The sequence below is a fragment of the Eptatretus burgeri genome, chromosome 9, assembly GCF_056783735.1.
Source record: "Eptatretus burgeri isolate ZD-2024b chromosome 9, Ebu_testis_v1, whole genome shotgun sequence".
Classification (NCBI taxonomy): domain Eukaryota; kingdom Metazoa; phylum Chordata; class Myxini; order Myxiniformes; family Myxinidae; genus Eptatretus; species Eptatretus burgeri.
In genome coordinates this window covers 58,563,541-58,588,890 of record NC_140969.1, presented here as the reverse complement: position 1 = coordinate 58,588,890, position 25,350 = coordinate 58,563,541, and the positions used below count along the sequence as shown (strand labels likewise).

Below are 25,350 nucleotides of genomic sequence, written 5' to 3'. Positions count from 1 at the left end.
ACAGGTGTCTCAACTTTTGCTGATTAGTTACAAACCCTCTGTCTGTATAAAGCAGTGTTGTAACAGACTGTGTTGCTGCAACCTCTGAAACATTATTTGGACAATATTGCACTGCAGGAAGAAGTATATTGCTATCATAATGGTGAGAAAAAACAATTAGCAAAGGAAGACAGACAGACTATTATAACCCTTAAAAGTGTTGGTTTTTCCTTTAGAGAAATTGCAAAGAGGTCAAGGTGTCAGTGAGTACAGTTTCCTACACCATCAAAAGGCACTTGGAAACTGGAGAAAGCTCTGACAGGAAGAGGTCTGGCAGACCCAAAGCCACAACACAATCAGAAGAGAAGTTTCTGAACATCAACAGCTTGCGTGATAGGTGGATCACAGGACAGCAGCATCAAGCATAGCTTAACACTGGTCGAAGTAAGGAAGTCTCAGTTTTAACTGTGAAGAGAAGACTTCGAGCTGCAGATTTCACAGGTCGAGTGGCAGTAAGAAAGCCATTGCTAAGATGGCAAAATAAGAAAAAGAGGCTTGCCTGGGCCATGAAGCACCACCAGTGGACGACTGAAAACTGGAAGAAGGTCTTATGGACCGATGAATCAAAATTTGAAATCTTCGGTTCATCACGAAAGATTTTTTTACACTGTCGAGTCAGCGAAAGGATGGTTCCTCAGTGTGTGACACTAACTGTCAAACATGGAGGAGGAAGCGTGATGACCTGGGGCTCTTTTTCTGGATCCAGAGTCAGCAACTTGCACAGAGTGACTGGCACCCTGAACCAAAAGGGCGACCACAGCATTTTGCAGCGCCGTGCAATACCCTCTGGTCTCCGCCCAGTTGGTCAGGGGTTCATCCTCCAGCAAGATAATGACCCAAAACATACCTCTAAGCTATGTCAGAACTACCTTAGAAGAAAAGAACTAGACGGTAGGCTTCAAGTCATGGAATGGCCAGCACAGTCTCCAGACTTAAACCCCATCGAGCTGGTTTGGGATTAACTGCACAGAAGGGTGAAAGCAAAGCAACCTATAAGTGCAACACATTTGTGGGAACTTCTGCAACAGTCTTGGGAAGAACTTTCCGAACAATATTTGGTTTCCATTGTAGAAAGAATGCCACGAGTATGTTCGGCTGTTAAATCTGCAAAAGGTAGCTACTTTGACGAGTCAAAAATTTAGATTAAATTGTGTTCAACAAAACGATTCCATGATTTTCTTTTTATCTGCACTTGTTTATTTGTTCTATGCTTTAATTTCAGAGTACATTGAAACATTACACTGCTTAAATTTCAGTAACAACTGGAAAATGGGGGTGTTCTAAAACTTCTGACAGGTAGTGTACTTCTCGGCCATCCTGTCACCCCCGCAGCATGATTCTTGTGTATAGAATATAGTGGGGCAGATAACAGCAATTTTTGAGAGGAATCGTGCAAATGATGATACAAGCATCAAATTTGGCACATTTGTTCTCCAGGGGATTCCAATCAAATCTGCCTGATTGGCCATTTGAAAATTCAAATTTTGAAAAATTTGGAAAAAAAAAAAACTTCAAAAAAGTCAAGATCACGAATCAATGTTGGATGCTGGCTGAGATTGGTGAATCTTTCAGAAACATCATCAAAGACGTTCCAAGTCTGCCATGCAGTTTTCTTCCCTTTACTGTGGAAGGAAGACACGACGTCACATCCAGTGAACGCATGGAAGTATGGGATCCCTCTAGCTTTCTCAGGCCCTATTGCAGAAACCTCCTCATGGACTTAAATCCATCGTGCCTTGGCTCCTTGGCCAAAGGCAATCCACATGTTCTCAAGACCTAGTTCCTGTAAGGATGGCAGTACAGATATTGCTATGACTAGTGCGTCCGTGTTATTAGCCTTAATGATAATGGACTTGCTACCATCCGTCGTTGCATCCCTGGCGTGTACAAATATTCGAGTGTCAGCTTCTTCATGACAACATGGAGACACAGCATCCAGTGACTTCCTTGTGTTGCTAATGGCATCTTCTCCTTTTGTGACAATGACTGTGCTTGTCATCTGTGCTTCACACATCTTTTCCACAAGGAAGTGAAACAGCTCAGTCTTGTTGCTGTCATCTCGAAGAAAGCTTCTCCAGTTACTTGGGGTCTTACTGGTTCCTGTCACTCTTCTTCTGATTCCTTGCCACCTTTTCGACCTTGCCTCGGACTTCAGACTTGACTTCTTGTACACATCAAACACTACGTCCACCCTCTCGTACATGGCACCATTGGATTCCACCTTTGGGATGATGTCTTTTTTAGCATAGTCATCAAATATCTTTGAAGTGCATGGAGGTAGGGCATTGATAAGTGCTGAGCCATCAATGATGACTGGATCTCCCCTTGGTTCTCTGTCTGGGATGTTCACTTGCGCTTCAAGAATTTCAGCCAGCTGTGAGTTCAAATTTTTTTGAAAAAATTTTTTTTTTCAAAATTTGGATTTTCAAATGGCCAATCGGGCAGATTTGATCAGGAAGCCCTGCAGAACAGAAATGCCAAATTTGATGCTTGTATCATAATTTGCACGATTTTTCTACTATCTACTACACTAATAGTTGTACAGTCAATTTGCTGAAATTAATTCAGACAAACTCAAGTTGATTCTTTCCTGTCATGTACTGCAGACAAACACCCCAGCACTTGCAAGTGCAAATAGTACAACTAACTCGAAACAGGAAATTTGTCCAAGGTATGATGAACACTTTACATTTTGGATCCCACTGATAGGCTGGATCTGGATCCAGATCTTCACCAAAATGGAATCAAATCATCCTCGTCACACACCCAACCTGTTCAAGTTTCGTCTGAATGCGTCTACAACTTTTTGAGATATCATGCTATATATCAGCATTAGCCCTAAATGGTAAAGAATCACATTAAAAAATTCTCAGATCGGGTTCTGGATCTTCACCAAAATCAAATAGTAGAGTTCCCACAATAGGGTCCCGTGATCGTTTTTCCGGGACCAAGGTTTGAAGGTTGATTTTATTCAATTTGAGGGTGCTGATTAAAATGAGCTGGGGTGAACCTCGTGAAAATGTGGGCTAACTCGGCCAGATGCGAAAATTCAAAATGGCCGCCATGTTACTTCCAGTATATCAAAAATTGCATATCTTTGGTTCTACATGTCCGATTTTTATGATTTTTGCGTCAAAATATATGTTTTTAAGGTCAAGGATGTCGTATATTACCATTCTAGATTTTTATATTTAAGGGTTAAGTAAAAAAAATATGAAATATAACTTTTTGGGGGCCAAATCCAAGATTGTCGTCGAGTTACATCTGGAAAATAGAAAAAAATCAATTTTCTTCTCATAATATTATTGGCAGTGAATCTTTTCATGCAAGTAAATGTTTGTTTATATGTGGGAGTGCACAACAAATTGAGACAAGAAGAGAAGGACGCAATCATTGTCTTTATTTTCAGAACATGATGTGTACATAATATCAATTTCTCAACTTTTACACTGTTCAGGTAGGTTATACCATTCTTTTGTATGTCCCTCCTGTACTTTATCTAGAACAGTAATATGATGAAAGAATATCAACATTCCTTCATTTTGTCTGTAGAGCAACAGTTCTTCAATGGAAAAAGGAAATAAAACATGAATTGTCTGAATTCCCGGCAAGTGACGCTTTCCCGGTAAGTATTCTTGTAATTTGCATTGACCAAAGTTTGATGCACTGTCCAAACTGTCTTTAATCTAAGACAGTCATAATAAAATAATATTAACATCTCTTATATTTTGACTGTGGCAATGTTTTTACAGTTGTAAATTAAATGAAATGAAATCTCCATTGAAACACATACATGTAATCCTTCAGTCACGATCTGAGTCGCTGGCTCCAGAGCAACAAACTTCATCATTACTTTCAGCCTCATCATCATGCAACAATGTCTGTTCTTGTTCAACCAAGTCATGTAAACTTCTTGGGAGTGCATCATGGGTATACCTCACTGACACACATCTACCGTCTTTCATTGTCCATCCATGGTTGGTGGGATTTGGGGGTGCATCCGGCTTGTCATAGTTTAGTTGAATGTAAACTTGGTAGTTAACTTGCGTCATATGCAGATTGTGAGAATCTGGATCTGGTGGGATGCGGGACGTGGACTTGTTTTTCATCTGACCCCACTTCCGTGCTCTGGCTTCACCTAACGTTTTACTGATTGTGTCATTATAGATGTGTCTAATAGTGAATGTGGCCATTTGCTGAAGCACCTCTTGTGTCACTGGAAGTGTTTTGCCAACATCTTTCAAAAGAGTGCGTGCCTCCTGAGTTCCTGTTCCTTTTTCATAAACTGTGTTTTTCCCATGTCCATAGAAGCCAGATGTTGTATCAGATCCACTATGGATGTGTAATGGGATTAATATTTCAGCTACATCATCAGAGCAAAGGTCTCTGCAGCTGATGATTTTGTCTTTCCGTTTGATAGCAAGGGTGCCCTCCAGTTGATGTGCAACATATGCAGAAAGAATCACTACATCTGTGTCCTTGGCATCAATCACGACTCTCCATTTTTCCTGCTTTTCGGATTTGCAAAAATATGAAGAACAGCATTGTGTCCGCCTCAATGTGACTACCTTCAAATTCTTCCATCCTTTCTCCGGAGGAGATGTTCCAACAATTTTGCCTGATGGAGTACACAAAGTCAATTTGTCTATGATTCTTTACAAGCTTGGTGAACTCATCCTTTAGAAACTTTTGCAGCCTTTGTTTGTTTCCCTGATTGCTGAACAGCACCTGGAAGTTCTTTGTGGCAGGAAACCTATCTGATGTTTTCATGTACACATTTCTGGACCCATCTCTATATGCTGTCGTGGATTTATGACGTTTTTGCTCACTGTCTTTAATGGAATTTTCCACACCATAGGCATCATTTACAAAAACAATCTGGCTTGCATCCAGAATTGTGCCCAATAGCCAAGGAGACTGCTTAGGTGACACCAATGCTCTGCACAATGGATGGATCCCAATGGATGGATGGATGGATGAACCCTGTAATTTGCCCTTAGTCAATCTGGTTGGAAGTCAGCCAACATCACTGCCTTACATAAACATAGTGCAAATAGGCCTACTGATCTCAACTAAAGAAATATTACCTTACTTGCAGTTCACATCAAATCCTTCCTTTTCTTCAATGGCTTGACCTCAGTCCAGCTGTTCAGATTCAGACCGGGTCACTCTACCAAGGACATGCTGCTTCTGCTCTCCCAACAATGGATGGAAGCCTTCAATCCCAGTCAGACATGATATCAGGGCTCTTTCTCTGGACATATCTCGAGCATTTAATACAGTTTGGCACCCTTTCAAGATCGCTGAACTCTTTGCCTATGGCATACAAGGCCACCTCCTCTCATGGCTTACTGACTTCCTCCACTCTCACAACAAATGTGTGGTTCTCAACAGGATCCTGTCCCCTACTCTCACTGTTAAAGCTGAAGTGCCCCAAAGTCGTATCTTGGGCCTAAACATGTTCTTGACCCTCATCAATGATCAGTGTGATATTGATTTTCTTTAAAAAAAAAAAAATTCCTCTATCTCTGATGAATCCTCTGAAGTAGCATCCCTCATTCTCAGATAGGCAGCAGCAGCCTCTTCCCTCCCTGCAGACCTAGATCGAATCACAAGCTGATCCAACATTTGTTAGCCCATGTATGTGAAACAAAAAGTGGGATTAAGCAATTGGTTGCATACATACACACGTGTCGCATTTTGTTCAGAGCATACATCGAAAACCGTTCAACGGAAGAAATATAAACTACACCACATGTTACATGATCATTTGAAAAAGTGCATATTGAACGTACATTGAAACTTTTCAAAGTATAATTTGTAAACATTTACCTTAGGCAGTGTCGGTAGATGCAATTACAAATTTGCCACTAGAAGAGTTGGCTTACACCCAGGGCTGCCGAGAGCCAGAAGGGCAATACTAAGTATACGGCCCCCTTCATGCGGGTCCCCTTCAAATATATATACATATATGTGTGTGTGTGTGTGTGTGTGTGTGTGTGTGTGTGTGTGTGTGTGTGTGTGTGTGTGTGTGTGTGTGTGTGTGTGTGTGTGTGTGTGTGTGTGTGTGTACTTTTTTTTTTGAAGAACGTATACGGCGGTTTCAATATTCTTATCGTCAGAAACGCATGCTGTGTTTCAGGGGAATTGGGGTGTTATTCACTTATTCCTACATTTTAATTCGTTTAACAAACTTCATTGGGATGGGGTGTGGCCAACACTCCTGTATTACTTTTTGGCATTACCGCGATTGTGATTATGTAAACTGTTCCCACAGTAGTATATTTTATGAGAGATGGTGTCACTGTCCATGGCAATGGCATGCCGGCGAATCACCCTGAGTGTCTTGGGGGGAGACAAAATAAAGTTGCTCCAGGTGTTTTATCATCACAAACGATGATTATTTAAAAAATAAAAATTGAAGAGATCATTGAAGGCCCCTATTAGGTCTGGGTCCCAGGATAGTTAGCTGCCTGTGCCCCCGCCCCCATCCCCCTTCATCTCCTGCTTGCACCAAGCCCTTTTCAAGACTGTGTGGGGTAAGTATTCTATGAATACCATCTAGTTTAGTGTATGTTGTTCAATTCTGACAAATCTTGCATTTTCATTCTGTTTTCCTGAAAAGACCATCTGATGAATCCTCCCATCTACTTCCTTAACAATCCCCTTGAAGTAGTTCAGTCACTCACACTGTTGGACATCACCATCGGCCATGATCTTTCTTGGACAAATCACTTTTCCAAGTTCACCTCCAAAACTAACTGTGCATCCTCCATAATGCAGTCTTTCATTGGCATATCTGAGCTTAATCTACTAACAAGGCCTTCATCTGCAGCTTGATGGAATACTGCTCTCCCCTCTGCTGGCATGCCTGCCTCACACTTTTGCTCAGCTTTACTCCATGGAAAGGAAGGTCTTCAAAATAATTGGAATCTCCCACAATAAAGCTGAGGCTATTGGCCTATCATATCTCCATTGCAGACAGGTCGGTGGTCCCTCTGTCTTCTACTGCCTCCTTTTTGGTCTTGCACCCTCTGCCCTTTCCAGGCTCTGTCCCCCCTCCACCTCTACCCAACTTTTTGCAGGGCTCACACCAATCTGCCAATATCTCCCTTCTGGTGAAACTCCCAAAATCCAGACTCGCTACTGTCGTGGAAGTTTTGGATACCTATAAAACAGAAAAGACTTTATCGTCCAATTATGATTGTTTATTGAAATAAAAGACACGTGTGGAGTGAAAGCCTGTTGTAAATCCAGCCAGTCCCTGGCTATATGTGGTTACATGGTCTATGTATATCTTTATAAGCAAGGCATGGTTTATACTATAACCATTATTTTCCAGGAAAACTAATTAAACTATGACGAGCTGCAGTAAGGCTTTGACAAAGAACAGAAGGGTTTTGTAAAGTAAAATCATGAAAACTGGATGAAAAAAACCCTTAAATGGTCCTCGGTCCAGCTGGCCTGGACAAGGGAGTATGGGATAGCAACCTTTTGGTCAAGGTATGTGTGGGCCAGTAAAACTTAGATAAGATAATTCACGGCACAAAGGAATTAACTTGCGTAAGACAAATCTCTCTGCTAAAGCTCTCCCAATATATTTATTAAATTCACTCTGGCACAGAAGCCTTTTTAAGGCTAATATATATTTTAACCAGTACATGAACTTTAACCAAGGTTTATTTTCCACATTTCCCCCACTTTGTTCATACAGAGCAAAACAAAGGTTTGTTTCTTTAATGACAAACCTACAAAAATTTTAATTTGTCTTCAGCTAGCGGCAGGGTCTGCTTCCACAGCATTACCCAGACTTGCGCTCCATGGTGGGTTAACATTCCAGCAAGTGAATGTCACCCTAGGGTGCCACCACCTCCCCTGCTCATCTTATCCACAGAGTTTGGGTGCTGAGGCAACCTGTAAGAAAAAAAACCCAATGCACACCAAACGTATACATCCAACAGGCAATCACCTTTTCCCAATATATTAATCATCCTTTATTTGAGCAAGCTGCTCAAATTATTTTTGCCCTTCAGTTTCTAAAGTTTCTTTATTGACCCATATCCCTTCATCACAATCATCTAACTGTTTTTGGTTCTTTTGCAACAATTGTTGAATTATTTCAAAAGGGCTCTCATCAATCTCAGGGGCACGTGTGTGTATTTTCATTTTCTCCATAAAATTCCACCAACACTGTGTCTAGACCAGATTTTACATGAGGTTTTTCATTTTCTGTGTTTTCTTGCTTTTCATGGTCACTCAAAGATGGTCAGTCAAGAAACATTTCATGCGCCACCATCATTGTCACTGTGGGAAATGTTCTCTCTCTCTTTCTCTCTCTCTCTCTCTCTCTCTCTCTCTCTCTCTCTCTCTCTCTCTCTCTCTCTCTCTCTCTCTCTCTCTCTCTCTCTCTCTCTCTCTCTCTCTCTCTCTCTCTCTCACACTCACACTCACACTCACACTCACACTCACACTCACACTCACACTCACACTCACACTCACACTCACACTCACACTCACACTCACACTCACACTCACACTCACACTCACACTCACACTCACACTCACACTCACACTCACACTCACACTCACACTCACACACACACACACACACACCGATTATTGTCTTTATTCACGCTATGATAATGACAGCAACAAATATCATGTCCAATGAACAATAAATATATATATATATATATATATATATATATATATATATATATATATATATATATATATATATATATATATATATATATATGTAATCTATGCTTCCCCTCCACCAAGCAATCTATTAGCCAGGATCCGAGCTCCCATCCTTTCGTATAATCATGATATTTGACAGCTTCCTTTCTTACATACTGCACCACGTCATGGATCTTTTCAGAGTTATCTGGAATATAGGTGCAACATTCTTTCCAATAAAGGCACATGTGCCTCCTTGGGCTGCCAATATCATGTTCAGGGCTATCCTATTTTGCATGGTCATTGTGTGCAGGGCCATCATCTTGGTGTTGACTTTATCACAGCCATCAGCAGCTTGGATCATCAGCAGCCTATGCCCCATACCAGGGAAAGATTATCATCTCAGTGAAATCCCCTTCTAAAATTCCCCTTTACCATCTCATAATACTGTTGCGGAAATGGCCCTTACTGTGCTATTAAATATAGGATTAGCCCAGATCCCCCATTAAATGCATGTTTAGCCAGGTTGTTCGGCAAATGGAAGCTACATGTGTGTCGGGAGGTGTGAGAGGCTGTTCATCGTTGGTACGTTGCTGGTGGACCGAGAGGTTCTTCTTCTTCCTTCCTTCTCCGGACAATAGTCCCCGCCCATTGCTCTGAGGGGGAGTGGCCTTGAGAAGGAAGTGAAACTGAAGGGAGGAGTGTCTGTCGGCTTGGTGGAGGGTGCGCCCGAAAAGAAAAGGTGGTAAAACTGAGAGCACCGAGTTGGGCAGTCGGCCGAGAGGCGAGAAGTGAAACTGCAGTCGGCCGAGAGGGAGAAGTGAAACTGCAGTCGGCCGAGAGGCGAGAGGGAAACTGCAGGAGCGCCGGAAAAAAAAGGTGGTAAAACTGAGAGTGCGGAGTTGAGCAGTCGCCTTTGAGGCGAGCGAGTTCCAGGGAGGCAACAGAGAAACGACTAGTGTCGAGTGTGCGATCGGCAGTAGGAGGAACTGAACCTGAGGGTTAGTCGGCAATCTGCTGAGGGAGTAACTCGCGGTGCAAGTGGTCGGCGATCTGTAAGAGAGGAAGGGCCTGAACCTGAGGGTAGAGTCTGCCATCTGCCAAGGGAGTAAGAGAGCCTGAGTGTCGAGTGAGGATTTCTGCTGTATAGAAACGACTAGTGGGAGGCTGCAATCTGTGTCGAGAGGAACTGGCTGCTGTGTGAGTCGGCGATCGACTTTATGAGGAGGTGATCGACAGTTTCAACCTGCGTCTAACCATGGAGCCTCTGTCCTTACTCACTTCATGGCTCGACACGTTTGTCAATCCACCTGCGGAGCCCAACACCCCGATTTGGCCTTATCTGGTGAACAGGCCAGGCCTGGACTTGTATGCTGGACCTTGTGAAAAGCCAGCTGGAGCATACCACCGTGGATCTTTCGCTCTGGTGCAGTCGACCTCGCGGGGTCTGAACGCGCCGAGGCTGCATGCGTGAGGGCTGCGACACATGGACGAGCGCCATTTTGCCACGCGGCGTGTTTGAGCTTGGGTGCTCGAATCTGTGCACATCGGCTTGTTACGAGCCACATTCATGCCTTTGACACTTTCCTCACGTCCAGGAAACATCACCAAGTACTCTGTGTCTTGTCTGCATGCTGTCCATGTCTTGTCTGCATGTTGTTTAAGGTTTATCTCATTAGGGTCCCCTTCGAAACCCGTAATCCGTAGCTACCTAGTTAAGAACGGGTTATAGATTAATTATAACATTGTCGTGAATGCTTTGCTTGTGTTGTGTTTCCCCGATGTGTCCCCAATAAATCTGGCTAATTTGTATGAAGTTGCTATTTTGAATTAATTTGTGCCGCACCGAGGAACGATCTGCTCGATTTGGATATAAAAACCAAAATGGTTACAGACTGGCAGAATTCGCTCGGTATCTGACAAAACCAGTCTGTAACGGGGATCTATTCCCCCAGCTGGCAAGGCACAGGTGTACGTTGGTATCGAGATTCGAGGCGCGTGACCCGAAAATTGTGCTGAGCCAGCCGGCGGTATAATCCTGGAGACGGCGGTGGTTAGGGTGGCGCCAAATCCATAATATTTGGCTATCTAAAGTAGGGTGCAAAAACCCAAACTGGTTACGGACAGTGATTGACGCACTCGTTCGAATCCCGCCACCGCTGAATCCTTAACAATACATTCAAACGGTGAGTTAGTGGTCAGGCAGATGTGTGGCACCACATCACCCAAGTAGCAAGACCCAGTCCAATTGTGTGGCAACCAAGGATAGGCCCTAAACCCACATACAAAGTATGTACCATGTGACTCGACTTTAGCATAAGTTACATTTTTGCCCTTCCGATTATCATCCATATCATTTATCTCTCTTGAAGAATTGCAAGTAGAGTTTCCAGCATAAAATTCGCTGCTAAGGTTCGTCCAGATTAAGCCAAAGAACCCATCTCTTTTGTACGAAATCATAAAACACGGAGGTTTCTTCACTAAATTGTAAGGAGGATACCAACCGCTCACAAAGTTCATACATGGCTCATTACTTGTTTGATTCAAGGCAAGGTTATGGTACCATCCGGCTCCACAATAAATTTCTTCAAATGGGATCACCGCTAACGGCAATCCTGTCTTTGAGGAGTGCAGGAGGTGGGCACATGCTCAACACTTCGTCTTATTTTCTTTCATTGCATAATTGTGTGACAGGGTCAAAAAGGTATTTATCCTATACACTCCTTGGTCATGCAGTCGGTCCCGATGCTGATCTCCCTTTGCTCTTCTTACTCTATCATGACCCATTCCTTGTTTCCCCTGCTCTGGTCTTACCGAGTATTCTGCTCTTCCTGGCATTCCAGCCATGTTATCACGATTATGAACGCGCTGACTAGAAACACTGCTACGCATGTCATAAACCTTTGGTAATGTTTTTCCCACTTACGGTTTTCTTCTATTCTCCTTACAGTTTCCTGTATGATCTTTTGCAATGAGATGCATGAATCCATGATGATTTACCTTCACACTTTTAACAGCTGTGTGGGGTCCTGTACTTGGTGTACTTGGTGAGGTCCTGTCCAATGTGCCCTCAGCACGTTCTTCCACTTGAACACCTTGATGTACACCCAGTTGCCCGGCTGGATGCCGTGGTGCTCCTCCTCAGCCGGTTCCCGCAGTGCTTGTTTGACCTGCGAGTGGAATTCCTTGACCACTTCCATGTGGCCACTTCCATGCGCTAAACCAGCAAGCCATGGCAAAAGCTCCGTTGGAGCAACTATCTTAACTTCCTTTGAAAACCAGAGCATTGTTTTCGCATCAAAGCAACATCCTGTTTTCTTCCATTTGGCTCTTTCACATGTCTCAGTGGCTTACTGTAGTGCTGTGATATCATCAGTATTCGGCGCCCGTTCCTCACTTTTCTCCTTGGCGAGCATATTTGCTGTGTGTTGTGATTGTGCCGCCTGTTTTGCTGCTGCATCAGCGAAAGCATTCTCTTTCGAGACCACATCTCTTTGTTTCGTATGTGCTCGGTACTTTATTCTTGCTATTTGTTTTGGTAAGTGAATAGTTTCGAACAGTTCTATCAATTTACCATTGTTTACTGGGGTACCTGATGATATTATGTATCCCTTTACCTTCCAAAGTACTCCTATGTCATGTGCCACCCCGTACACATATTGGGAATCCGTATTTATGGTTACGCTTTTATCCTCAGCTAAGTTAATGCCGTGATAAGCACACATAGCTCTGCCTGTTATGCGGAATAATGCCAGGGCAGCTTACCACTCTCCAAAACATCACTTTGAGAGCACACTGCATCTCCCGATAATAGCGACCCATCCGCTGCTCTTGTTGATGAACCATCCACAAAAGGATTATTTTGGGATTTTGTAGCGGTATTTCTTTTAAATCTGTTCGGGAAGTAGTGGTCTCCTTCATTGCCTCCTCACAGTTGTGCTCTTCCCCATCGTCTGCAATTGGCATGAAAGACGATGGATTTAATGCAGGACATCGTTCAATGACTATATTCTTTGCTTGAATTAGCACCAAGTCATACATCATTGCTCTTACTGCCGATAGGTGTTGTTTTCTCACCCTTAACAACACAGACCTTACACAGTGTGGGACTTGTAGGACTAACGGCGATGTCATTGCGATCTGGCAAGTAGCCTGTCCTGCATACGAGGCAGCAGCCACTGACCGTAAGCAGGGTGAAAACCCTTGTGCTACCGGGTCTAATTTTATGCTATAATACACCAACGGACGCATCTTATCACCATGCGGCTGTGTTAGTCCTGCCTGTGCAAATCCATCTCTTTCGTGAGTGTATAGGTAAAACGTCTTATCGTAATCTGGCAAGCCCAAGGTTGGCATTGTCGACAGCTGTTTTAACCTTACCAAAATTCTCTTCAGCCTGTTGTGTCCACTCTATTGGTTCTGGCACTTTGTCCAGCATCTTATCTAACAGTGGTCCAACTAGCACTGCATAATCAATTACCCATTGTCTGCAATATCCAGCTATCCCCAAGAAACACCTCATTGCTTTCTTTGTTTTGGGTTTTGGGACATTCAAGATTGCTCGCACCCTGCCATCTGACAGTCCTAGGTACATTACCGGGGTTTCGCAAAGCTGCAACTTATCCTTAGACACTTTGTGGCCTTTATCGGCTCATGCTCTCATAAAGGTCAGTTTATCCTTTTTACAATTTTCTTATGACGTTGAGCAAATCAGCAAATCATCTACATACTGCACCAAAGTAGACCCTTCGGTAAGTGCGATATCATTCAAATCCTTAAGGAGCGCTTGCGAGAACAATGGCAGGCTATTAGCAAACCCCTGTGGCAACACCGTTCAAGTGTATTGCACCCCCTCATAAGAAAAGGTAAACAGATTCTGCGATGCCTTCGTAAATTGGTACTGAAAAGAATGCACTGCACAAATCAATCACCGAGTAGCACAGTGTATTACATGGTATCGATGACAAATATAGTCACTGGGTTTGGCACTACTGGGTGAATCGATATGATACATTTGTTAATTGCTCTCAAGTCCTGTACAAATCACCATGTCTGTTTCCCTGGCTTCATAACAGGAAAAATTGGTGCATTACATTTGCTGACAGTTTCTATAATGACTCCCTGTTCGAGTAAAGCTGAAATTACTGGGGCGATCCCTTTTCTAGCCTCCTCCGAGATTGGATATTACTTAATGTGGGGCAGGGGCTTAGTTTTGGTACCTGTGCTATATCTCAGGTACCTGTGTCAACAGCCCCTCTTTCTCGTTCCTTGATAACATTTCTCTAAATGGAAGCTTACTTATCCGCTCAAAAACGGCAATGTTGTTAACGCCTAAGTCACATTTGCTCTACGGCGAGGATACGGCGGCCATACGCCCTCTAAATTGACAGAAACGTGTGGCAGCCGCAGAGTTTCTGTGGTGGCCTCAGGGTGGCCCTACACCGTTTGGCTATCTTTTACAGGCCGTAGGGGTCGCCGTGGGATTATAGCGCGGAGCTTTAACTTTTTTCATTTCTACGTTCGCCGTAGCAATTCGACAAGCTGAAACAAAAGAACTGGTAAAAAAAAAAAGAAAAAAAAGAACCCACTCGTTACCGTCCATCTGGCCGCACGTTCGCCTTAGGGCCCCCCTGCGGTCGCCTTGCAGGCACCTTGCGTCTGCCTTGAAAATTATATGGCCGCCACAGGAATGCCCTTGGTCACCGTGCGACATCAAATCAAAGACCGTACGGCACCCCCACGTTTTCGGTCTCCACAATTTATAAATACCCCGTGCGGCTCCCCGAAAAATAAAAAAAACATGTGTGACTGCTACATTGTGTGACCGTGGAAATACTGCGGCCGCCCTATAATTGCTTGTGGCCATAGATTTTGTAGACCCCACGACGCCGTGGCAAATGTGACTTAGGCCTAAGGCCGCTGGGAGTGCACAAAAAAAGTCCACGAGAGGCTGTTCCCACATGTACCCTTCAACCCCCTTCAATGCGATACAGATTTCTGCCCTCTACCTGACAAAAGTACTTCCTTGGTAATCCTTTTAGTTATGTAACCAACCCATCGGCCCAATTTCTTGGGCTCTAAGTCTCTTAGTGACTATCAATGTAATGTGCAGCGTTACATTTCTAGATTGTTGCATCATGTCATGCTGCTCTTGTGTAGTTCTTACTTCCAATCCTACTCCCTCTTTTCCCATCCAGTGATCAGCTGTTTCTATGCTAAACTCCTTTCCTATTGTGCTTTTTACTGGATTCTCAATACTTTTCTTCCTCTCCTGAAACATCATAGAATGCTGTACAGTGCATGGGTTCTTCCCATTTTGCTGTATTTTCGTGGTGAGACTCCAATCAAAGCACTAAGTTGGGTATTGTTTTCAACTCTGTTAAGTTCTGCTCAGTTATCTCTCGGTCTGCTTCTTTAACCTCTGGGATATCTAAATACACCCCATCTGGCATAGATCTCACCATGCACCCCAAGTGGCAAAGAAAATCTTGCCCCAATAAATTTACAGGTGTATTTGCTGCTAACAAGAAAGTGTGATGTGCCTCTGAAGGCCCGTACTCAGCAGTTAGTTTTTGTGTAACTTGAGTCTTTTTGGCTACGCCAGAAATTCCCACTATGTTAGCACGCTGCTGTGATAATGGTGCGGTGGGCAGAGCATCCTTTCTAATTGTTGAGCGAGTAGCGCCTGTGTCCACTATAAATGAAATGTCTTTCCCATTTACCTTCAGATTTAAGGTCGGCTCATCTGAAGGGGTTGCGGTCAGTCGTGGCAGCACGGATGTCAACTCGCTCTCACACTGTCAATACCGCTTCTCCTGCTGTTTCACTTGTCAGTTCTCTCCCGACTGTCCCCTGTATAGTGGTTGGGGATTCTGGCCCTGCTGTTGGTTATATGGGCAATTCCTTCTCCAATGACCCGTTTTCCCAAAGTTATAACAAACATGTGGACCCAAAGGGGGCCCTCGCGGCTGTGTTCGGTCACTATTTTTTGCTTCCCTCCATTTTGGTTTTGTTTTTAAATCTGGTCCAATCGGGAGAGGGAATCCTGGTACATCGTCATCATTGGATTCTTCCGCTAAGTATATATGCGGGGCTGTCAGAATCTCTCCTCTTTTTGGCCATGGTGGATAATCATTTTGACCCCAACGGCTCTCCTCCTCTCGCCTCTCTTTCTGCTGCTTTCTTTATAAGTCTTCCACCATTAACATAATATTTGCAAATTCTCGTTTTTAATGGTTTCTTTCTTTTTCTGCTGCTTCAAAGCAATGTTTTGCCACGGCTAGTACCTGAGCTGGTGTTTCCACCTGCCACCCAATTTTCACAAGCTTTATCTGTTTTGATATCGGTGGCAGCAATCCCTCTTCAAACAAATTCATCAATAAACCATCAGGTATTGCTGCAGCGGCCAGCCCTGAGTATTGAACGATGACTTGCAGGGGCAAATCCAGGAATTGGGTGGGGGGGGGGGGGTTCCAAATAACAGAAAATCCAAGTCATATGACCGTTATGAAAACTTTATTGCAGCTTTCAAATAAATGCACATTCACATATTCTTTGATATGCACGTATTGTGCAAAAATATATAAAAGTTAATCAATTTAATATTTAAATGCATAACTAAAAATAAAATAGCTTTAATTCAATAAACTTCAAGTTTCAATCTTAAATATCATGACTCGTGAGACCTAACTGAGTGATGGTAGTGCCAATATGACATACTAGCAACTATATGACATACTCGAAGGAGTTCTGGGTGACCAGGGAACCCCTGGGTTTGCCACTGTAATGGTAAATATTTTTTAGTTGGGAAGGGGGGGGGGTTCCGGGCAACCAGGAAACCCCCCTGGATTTGCCACTGACTTGTCGCAACCTATCCATAAACTCCTCTGGCTCTTCCTCCTCCTTTTGTTGACAGCCTGTCCCTTTTCCCCAGTTTATCTCAGGTGGGCTTATGGCTGTTCTCAAGTGGACAAGTAGATGTTATACCCAGGCATTATACTGTCTTTTAGTTTCTCTTGCCGGTGAGACATCAGGCCACCCTGCTAAATCTTTTGTTTTTCGGCATTTTCTTACCGGTAGTACTGTTGCCATAAGCCTGGCCATGTCGTCATGATTTGCCTTATTTGCGTTTATGTAATGCAACATTTGTTCCACAAACCCTCTGGGTTGTCTTCATAATCTTTTATCTGCATTTTTATAGCTTGCAAATCACTCTGGTTCCATTGGCAATGAACGAAGCGGGTGTCAGATTGACCAGTCTGCAGATTCCACAACACTTGCTCAATCATTGGGCACAACTTTTCAGGTCCCATCTCCATCGGTTTACTGTCTTTAATTGTTTTCCGCATTTCTAATGCCACTTCTTTGTAGGGATTCCCAGCGGCCTTAAAGGTCGTACTCTCCTTTGTTACCTGTGGTGTCATTTGGATGTTTCCTCCCCAAGCTCCCTGCTGAGTGGAGGGTGTTGTTACCGGTAGCATTTTCTGTACCTCCTTAAGGGTGGCTTGCGCATCTTTTAAGCTCCACTTTATGCTTGTGTTTTTCGATTGCTCTTCCCTTCTGAGGCTCTCCTTGGCCCATCTACCAAATACTTTCCAATCCACTAGCTTTCTTGTGGTTTTATCTTTCTCTCCACCAGTTCCTTTCTTAGGTTTTCTATTCTATCCCGGTTAAATGCTCCTCTTTCAGGGAAGTTTAATTTTTGTTTTTCGGTCCACTCCGCCAATAACTTCATGTCCTTTGAAGCACCTGATCCATAGGTTTTATACGTATATTCAGCATTTGACCCGCTAGCAGGAGCATCGCTATCCTTTGTCTTTCGTAGGTGGTTTCTCATTTCCTTATTTTACAGTTGCTTCAAGTGCTAGTCAGTCATCAGAAATCAAACTTTAATTTTTGACTTTCCTATTGCTTAGTTCATAGCGACTTTCTCATAACCCTGATGCCCTCGGCTCTCACAACCTTGGTGCACTCACTACTCCACCCTTGTCACTAGCCCTCCAGCAAAACCTGTGCCACTCCGCCAACCCATGACTCAGCAACTTGTATTTCCTTTGCAGTGCCCATGCTGTTTCCTGACTTGGCAGTTTTACAACTTTCTGCGCAACGCCTCCCGCCACTGCCTGTGACTGCACACTTTAATCACAACCTAACAAGATGTTAGACCAACTAAAGGAACTATAAATCCCTTGCCTCTTACGGAGTATTTACTCCCCACGTCAGGCGACCCCAACACTATCCCCGGATCCTCTTTATTTTATACAATTAACAATCTTGTATTCCTACCTTTAAATTTTGGTTCGGGTCTGTGGAACGTCGACAGAGAGAAGTGGGGCAAACGACTTGGCCACAGTAATTCACCTCCTTATAAGAGATTTAAAAGGTCTCTTACCTTTTCTCTAATCCCCCTTTGCCACCAGGTGCTTACTGTCCACCAGGCAGAGGCCTCTCTCCCCTCTCCAGAACTTAGGAACTTAGACAAAATAATTAAAGGCACAAAGGAATTCACTTACATTAGACGAATCTCTCTGCTAAAGCTCTCCCAATATATCTATCTATAATTCCAGCAGTGTGTGACTATGTGCGTGCGTGCGTGCGTGCGTGCATGCGTGCGTGTGTGTGTGTGTGTGTGACCGCTGTTTCTCGATAACCACTGGTCCGATCTAATTGAAACTTGCCAGCTATATTGCTGGGGACCTGAGGAGATGTGCCTTTTCAAGGTTTGATAGTGTTACGGTTGTGGAAATTCACAGAACACCAGTCAGGTTCCCCAGAGGTGTTATTTCGGTAAGTGTGTGTTCCAGGTTAGAATTGCCCTCCGATGTATAACGGGATTTGTTCGTGTGCCGGGCTGTGAATCTTTGAGGTAGTGTTATTATTTTCCGTCTTTTATTTTCAACAAACATCTCCTCACCATCTTCTCCAAAACCGCCATCATCTCCTCACCATCTTCACCACGTACGCGTGAAGACGGTGATTTCCAACACGTCCGCGTGAAGACAGTGATTTCCACCACGTCCGCGTGAAGACGTTGATTTCCACCACGTCCGCGTGAAGACGATGATTTCCACCACGTCCGCGTGAAGACGGTGATTTCCACCACGTCCGCGTGAAGACGATGATTTCCACCACGTCCGCGTGAAGACGATGATTTCCACCACGTCCGCGTGAAGACGGTGATTTCCACCACGTCCGCGTGAAGACGATGATTTCCACCACGTCCGCGTGAAGACGATGATTTCCACCACGTCTGCGTGAAGACGGTGATTTCCACCACGTCCACGTTTGACGGCAAGAACCGGATCAGGAGACGAACAGGGGCGGAGCCAGCCGGGGGTGAAGGGTCGAAGGTGAAGGAGCGAAAGCCTCGGGGACTATAAAGGGCCATGTTCGCTCGCCGTTAACAGAAGAGCAGGTGGTGTGGGGAGCTCGAAGGCAGTGGAGAGCTGCTCTGATTTGCTGTTCTGAGTTCTGAGTTGGAGTCAGAGCTGTTCTGAGTTGGACACCAGTTGGAGTTGGAGACAAAGGGAGTTGAGTGGAGTCGGGGAGAATGCTTGGAGAGAGCGTTCGAGTTCGCGCTGCGCTGGTGTGGTGGAGTTGCAGTTGGTGTGGGGAGCTGGAGAGTTCGGAGGTTGGAGTGCGGGCAGAGACACTGATGGTCGCCGAACCAGGACCCATCGAGTCACAAAGAGGGTGGCTAGGTAGCCCGCTCGTTCTCTCAGAGCCCCTTCGGTCATCCTGGCTCCGAGCAACTATAAAGGCTCATGAGCCCTGTTCTTTTGTTGTGGGGTTTTGGATGAAAGTCTGTGCGCCTTGTCCTTTAAGTAGAATTGTTGTGAGTGCATGTACATCGCAGAATAGATATCGGCTGTAGGTTTTTGCTCATGTCTTTTTCCCCATCCCCCCCATTTAATGCATTGCTTGTGTTCAAATAAATGTTCCCCATTGTTGAATGTCACCTGCTCATTGTGTCTCTTTCTGCCATTGACTGCCATTGACTGCCATAATTGCGTTCGGAATAAATAGCTGGCTGATTATAAGCCGATGAAACGTACATCTGGTCCGACGGGACTTGGCGATATAAAACTGCTTGGCAATCGCATCCGGAACGAGCTGCTTAAGCGTCACGTTTTCGTGCAGGTCCCGTTGAGGAATAAACTCCCGGCATTTCTGTCCGCGCAAATAATTAGGTACATCGACAATTCGGCGATTGACCCTGTAGCGCATGGACAGAAGAGTTGGCTGGTTTATGGTGTGTTAAAAACACCCGTAGCTGTGTTTCGGCATTGATCCGGAAGCTACGACTAGATTGCCACGTTCGGTGGGCGCGCGCGACCGCAAGTGGGCTAAAGGCAGTCGTCCGCACGCCGGAGTGGTGGAAATCTACAACAATATTAATCGGGCAAGTCCTTCCCAAGTTATGGCCATTTATTTACCAACCAATGACATGACATGTTGCTGCATAGGCATGGCTGCGTAGGCCAGTGCGCGGCCGGCCGACGATGAAGTCACGGGCCGTGCCGGTTACATTGCAGCGAATGTCATGGCGAGCAAAGACAGGGAGGTAAACTTGATTTTAATTTGGATTTTAATTCACTCTGTGTGTGGAAGTGTGGTTGTCGCGAGAATGCGAGAGCAAAGGAACGGCCTGTGTGGTGGTCGTTTCTGGCTCGCGGTTTGAAAGTTTTATTATTTATATTTTTTGTGCACGTACGGCCACGCACATACGGGCACGCACGTACAGGCATATGAGAGCGAAGGAACAGCCTGTGTGGTTGTCGTTTCTAGCTCGCGGTTTGAAAGTTTTATTATTTATATTTTTTTGTGCACGTACGGCCACGCACATACGGGCACGCACGTACAGGGATATGAGAGCGAAGGAACAGCCTGTGTGGTTGTTGTTTCTGGCACGCGGTTTGAAAGTTTTTTTTGGTTTGTTTGTTTGCACGTACGGCCATGCATCTATGGGCACGCACTAGTTTATTAAATTATCTTTGACACACAAGCTTTTCTCAGGCTAATTGATATTTTAACCAATCCATGATCTTTAATTAAATTTTTTCCCACACTACACACCTCCACTCATTCGTTCCTTTTTTTTTCCTGTCTCTGGAATCAACTTCCTCAGCCACTTCAATTTCATTCTTCCCTCCAGGGCTCCAAGCTGTTCACCACTATCTTAGGTTATCCCTTGCTACCTCACCATCTTTTTCCTCTCTATTTTTAGTTTGCTTTCTGATTCTTCCCCAGTTTTCCCTTCCACTTTTGTGATTGAGAGTTTGCATCTATATCCAGCTTGTTCACCCCTTGTGTCCTTCCCTTGCTCTCAGATTTCCCCATGTCCTTTATTGGGCCTTTACTGGCTTCACCGAAGGTGACTGTTGGTTTGCTGTCCTTTCCATCCATCTGTCCCACCTGTGGTTTTTTTAAAAAACATTTTTCCCATACCCATGAACATATTCAACTGAAACTTAGGACATGGCTTTATTATAATAAGTTCCAGAAAAAGTTTATGTTTCAGGGCATTTCATCAATTTTTCACAGTTATACTCTTTTTGAACTTAGAAAATATCACATTGGTAAGGGACATATATTGCAAAGCAATTATCACTCTTGTTCATCAAAGTCTCCTATTTTGTCCCTCTACCCTGCTGTTGGTATGCTCCCCCTCACCTCTCTCCCCACTCTTTTTATTTTTACCTCTACCACCGAAGGTGGAGGATATTTCACCCCTTTCTGTCTGTCTGTTTGTCTGTCTGTCTGACTGTGTCCAGGATATCTCAAAAAGTTGTAGACGGATCCGGATGAAATTTTGTGGACAGGTTCGGTGTGAGACGAGGGCGAACTGATTCGATTTTGGTGAAGATCCGAATCCGGATCTGACTACTAGAATTGTAAAGTGATTCATCACCATTGAGAGATCGGGCCAAAAATGATATATAGCAAGATATATCGGTGGACAGGATGGGTGTGTGGCAAGAACAAGTTGGTTCGATTTTGGTGTAGATCCGAATCCGGATCTGGATACGAGGATTATTAAATTTTTTAAAGTGATTCTTCACCATTGAGAGGAGGAGGAGATTGGGGCCATACTCTGTGCAGAGCGTTTGTGCTGCCTAAGCAGTCTCCTTGGCTATTGGGCACACATCTTGCCAACCTCGGAAGGATGACAGGCCGAGTTAACCCCACCTGGTATTAATTCAACAGCTGAGAGATAGGGCCAAAAACGATATTGTACTGTATAGCATGATATTTCAAAAATGTATTGGGCCCGATATGTTCTCGTGGATCAGGCATTGCGTGGCGGAAGCATGCGCTCTACCGAGTGCCCTTCAAGTTATTTATTTATTTGGCACGGGGGCAGTGTACTTTGAATGTATCTCTACCTGTTTGCTCTTTACTTATTCGGGTTCCTTATGATGCCTGCAACGCAGTATTTGGCCTTCCATTTGATTTCCTTCATAAAATGATATGCTCCAGATAGTTGACCAATTGCTTATAATGTCTCAATTGGTAAAGGCGGATGCTGCTGCAGTCTGCCTTGTCGAGGGAAGAGGAGGGACAGTCTGCCTTGTCGAGGGAAGAGGAGGGTTATAGTACTGCAGCATTGCAAACCAATTGTTCAAATTTGCATAAAAGCACCAAAATTGGTAGACATGTAGAATAATGTATTCCGAACAATTTTAGATATGGAGCCACCCGAGATTGTGCCTTGGTCAGCCAAATCTCGGGTGGCTCCATATCTCGAATTGTTCAGAATACATTATTTTACATGTGTAACAATTTTGATGCTTTTATGCAAATTTGAACAATTGATCTGAAATATCAGACTACGCTGCTGGACTAATAGTCTGCCTTGTGGAGGGAAGAGGAGGGATAGTCTGCCTTGTAGAGGGTCCAGCCTGTCCTGCATCGAGTAGAATGGTCAAGCATGGAAAAACATTAAGTTATAGTTTGGAAAGCAGTGAGGTGTCAGCATGGAACAAGGTACTTATTCTGAAAATAATCCTGTAGAGTGATAGTAAATATTGATTGAGTTGTAGAACATGATTTGTGATTTAAACCAAAGGTACAATAACAAGTTGTACATCATTGTCTTTCGTTTCAATCGATAAAATGGATTGGTCAGACATTTTGGCAGGACCGTGGGTGGCCTTAATCACCAGAAATTAGAATATGTTACCTGGAAAGAACCAAGACACAGGAGGAAGCTATTTCACATATAATGTCTGTCCATTGCATTCACATTAACTTATTTTCCACCTAACCTTGTAAAAAATATGGGCAATACCCCTGGTGCTCACTTCATGGACATCCCTCACGTTCGCCATTGACAGGATTGCGTGATCCGAGATGCAGCTCCCCCAGCGAACGGCTGTTTCGACTTCACCGAGGAACACTGACGAAGAGAGAGAGAGAGAGAGAGAGAGAGAGAGAGAGAGAGAGAGAGAGAGAGAGAGAGAGAGAGAGAGAGAGAGAGAGAGAGAGAGAGAGAGAGAGAGAGAGAGAGAGAGAGAGAGAGAGAGAGAGAGAGAGAGAGAGAGAGAGAGAGAGAGAGAGAGAGAGAGAGAGAGAGAGAGAGAGAGAGAGAGAGAGAGAGAGAGAGAGAGAGAGAGAGAGAGAGAGAGAGAGAGAGAGAGAGAGAGAGAGAGAGAGAGAGAGAGAGAGAGAGAGAGAGAGAGAGAGAGAGAGAGAGAGAGAGAGAGAGAGAGAGAGAGAGAGAGAGAGAGAGAGAGAGAGAGAGAGAGAGAGAGAGAGAGAGAGAGAGAGAGAGAGAGAGAGAGAGAGAGAGAGAGAGAGAGAGAGAGAGAGAGAGAGAGAGAGAGAGAGAGAGAGAGAGAGAGAGATGCCAACTGCAGTGATGTGATGTCGTCCCTCCAGCAACACCATGGACGTCTTGCCCGATTGAGCTCGGCTGTGCTCGAACGCCGAAGCTTCCAGGAACTAAGATCACATTACATCATGGGATCAGGTGCATTCAAGGTCCATTATTCATGGTTCTCTGCCGGACCCAGCGAAGGCACTTCGACGACGCACAGACGGCGGCGGAATCCTTTGTCGTTGTACTAAAGTGTTTGTGTATAAGGATAGAGACACACGAGGAAGGTTGGACGGCTCTCGTGAGGCCGGCCGTCCGGCGCTCGACTTAGTAACCGTTGCGATGGCAACTACCGCTCTAACTGATGAGGGCGTGGTGCATTTTGGGTATCGCCGCCATGTCGGGCTTCAGGCACCGTCGAGCTGGTTAACACTGCTTCGTCTTGTCGTTCCTTTCGCTCTTATTTTAATAGTTTATCCTTTTCTCCGTTTTAAAAGTCCTTTCGTGGATTTCCTTTTTCATTTTTTTTCCTTCTTTCCTTTCACGGTTTATTTTTCAAATAATACAGGATTTTTTATTTTCTGGTATTTTTACCTTTCTATTGAGTGAGTACGGTATTATTTAAATGTGAACATGTTGCGAGTTGCGATAATATGTTTTAGGTTTTGAGTGTTCGTTGTCTGTGGTGCGTCGACTTGGCGCGCTAATCATCCGCAGTGCTCTGAGGTAACGGGAAGTCGAGTGTTTCCAGCTTGCTCGATGCTTTCATTCATGGTGAGTTGTTCATAATTATTTTATCCATAGCACGATGATGATGTGGATAGATTATGTCGTGTAAGGCGATGCGAGATATTACACGCTCTGTGTTTACTCAATAGTCAAAGGTTGGGAGTAACGGGTCGGATTCGTGACGCCGGTTCCGCATTATCCTTCAATGTGGGGAGTAGAGGACGAGAAACCGGCTGTGAATATCATGATAACTATCACATGGCTGTGAATATCATGATAACTAACACATGGCTGTGAATATCATGATAACTATCACATGGCTGTGAATATCATGATAACTAACACATGGCTGTGAATATCATGATAACTATCACATGGCTGTGAATATCATTATAACCATCACATGGCTGTGAATATCATTATAACTAACACATGGCTGTGAATATCATTATAACTATCACATGGCTGTGAATATCATGATAACTATCACATGGCTGTGAATATCATTATAACTAACACATGGCTGTGAATATCATGATAACCATCACATGGCTGTGAAAATCATTATAACCAACACATGGCTGTGAATATCATTATAACTAACACATGGCTGTGAATATCATTATAACTAACACATGGCTGTGAATATCATTATAACTATCACATGGCTGTGAATATCATTATAACTATCACATGGCTGTGAATATCATGATAACTAACACATGGCTGTGAATATCATGATAACTAACACTTGGCTGTGAATATCATGATAACTAACACTTGGCTGTAAATATCATTCTAGGCTAAGCGCATGTAAGTGGTTACCACCCATATTTTAGGGCATACCCTGACTTGAGTGGCATTTTTGAAAGTCACAAAGACTACTACTGGTCATGAAATTTGGTTCATTGCACAGACAGTGTTCCATTGGACCTTAAAATATATAGGTTCATGGGTCTATGATGTATATTACTGAATCTACAGGATTTTTATTGAATATACATGCCCAGTATTGACCTTTTTTCTTGTTTCACCTTAAAATATGACATATATTAGACCATGCAAAAATACAACATATAAAA

The 25,350-nt window shown here is 44.0% G+C and overlaps 1 protein-coding gene and 1 long non-coding RNA gene across 6 annotated transcripts in view; one reads left to right on the top strand and one right to left on the bottom strand.

Moving 5' to 3' along the window:
• Positions 1 to 3,424: 3,424 nt before the first annotated feature.
• Positions 3,425 to 23,201, bottom strand: LOC147020171 (uncharacterized). 2 transcript variants are annotated; one of them, XR_015061675.1, is made up of 2 exons: positions 23,025 to 23,201; positions 3,425 to 7,953 (listed from the first exon to the last, which is right to left on the bottom strand). It is a non-coding gene; the product is annotated as an uncharacterized LOC147020171 (long non-coding RNA). The 2 variants fall into 2 exon arrangements; XR_015061674.1 differs by lacking the exon at positions 23,025 to 23,201 and adding an exon at positions 12,487 to 12,667.
• A 706-nt stretch (positions 23,202 to 23,907) lies between these two features.
• The window catches only part of LOC147020169 (kinesin light chain 1-like), a 114,140-nt gene continuing 112,697 nt past the window's right edge, over positions 23,908 to 25,350 (top strand). For 2 of the 4 annotated variants that reach the window (XM_085895243.1, XM_085895245.1), the window contains exons 1-2: positions 23,908 to 24,144; positions 24,257 to 24,313. The gene's annotated coding sequence lies outside the window, so the exon portion shown is untranslated. Of the gene's footprint in view, positions 24,314 to 25,350 lie in introns of all 4 variants that reach the window. The other 2 variants (XM_085895244.1, XM_085895246.1) reach the window with 2 other exon arrangements.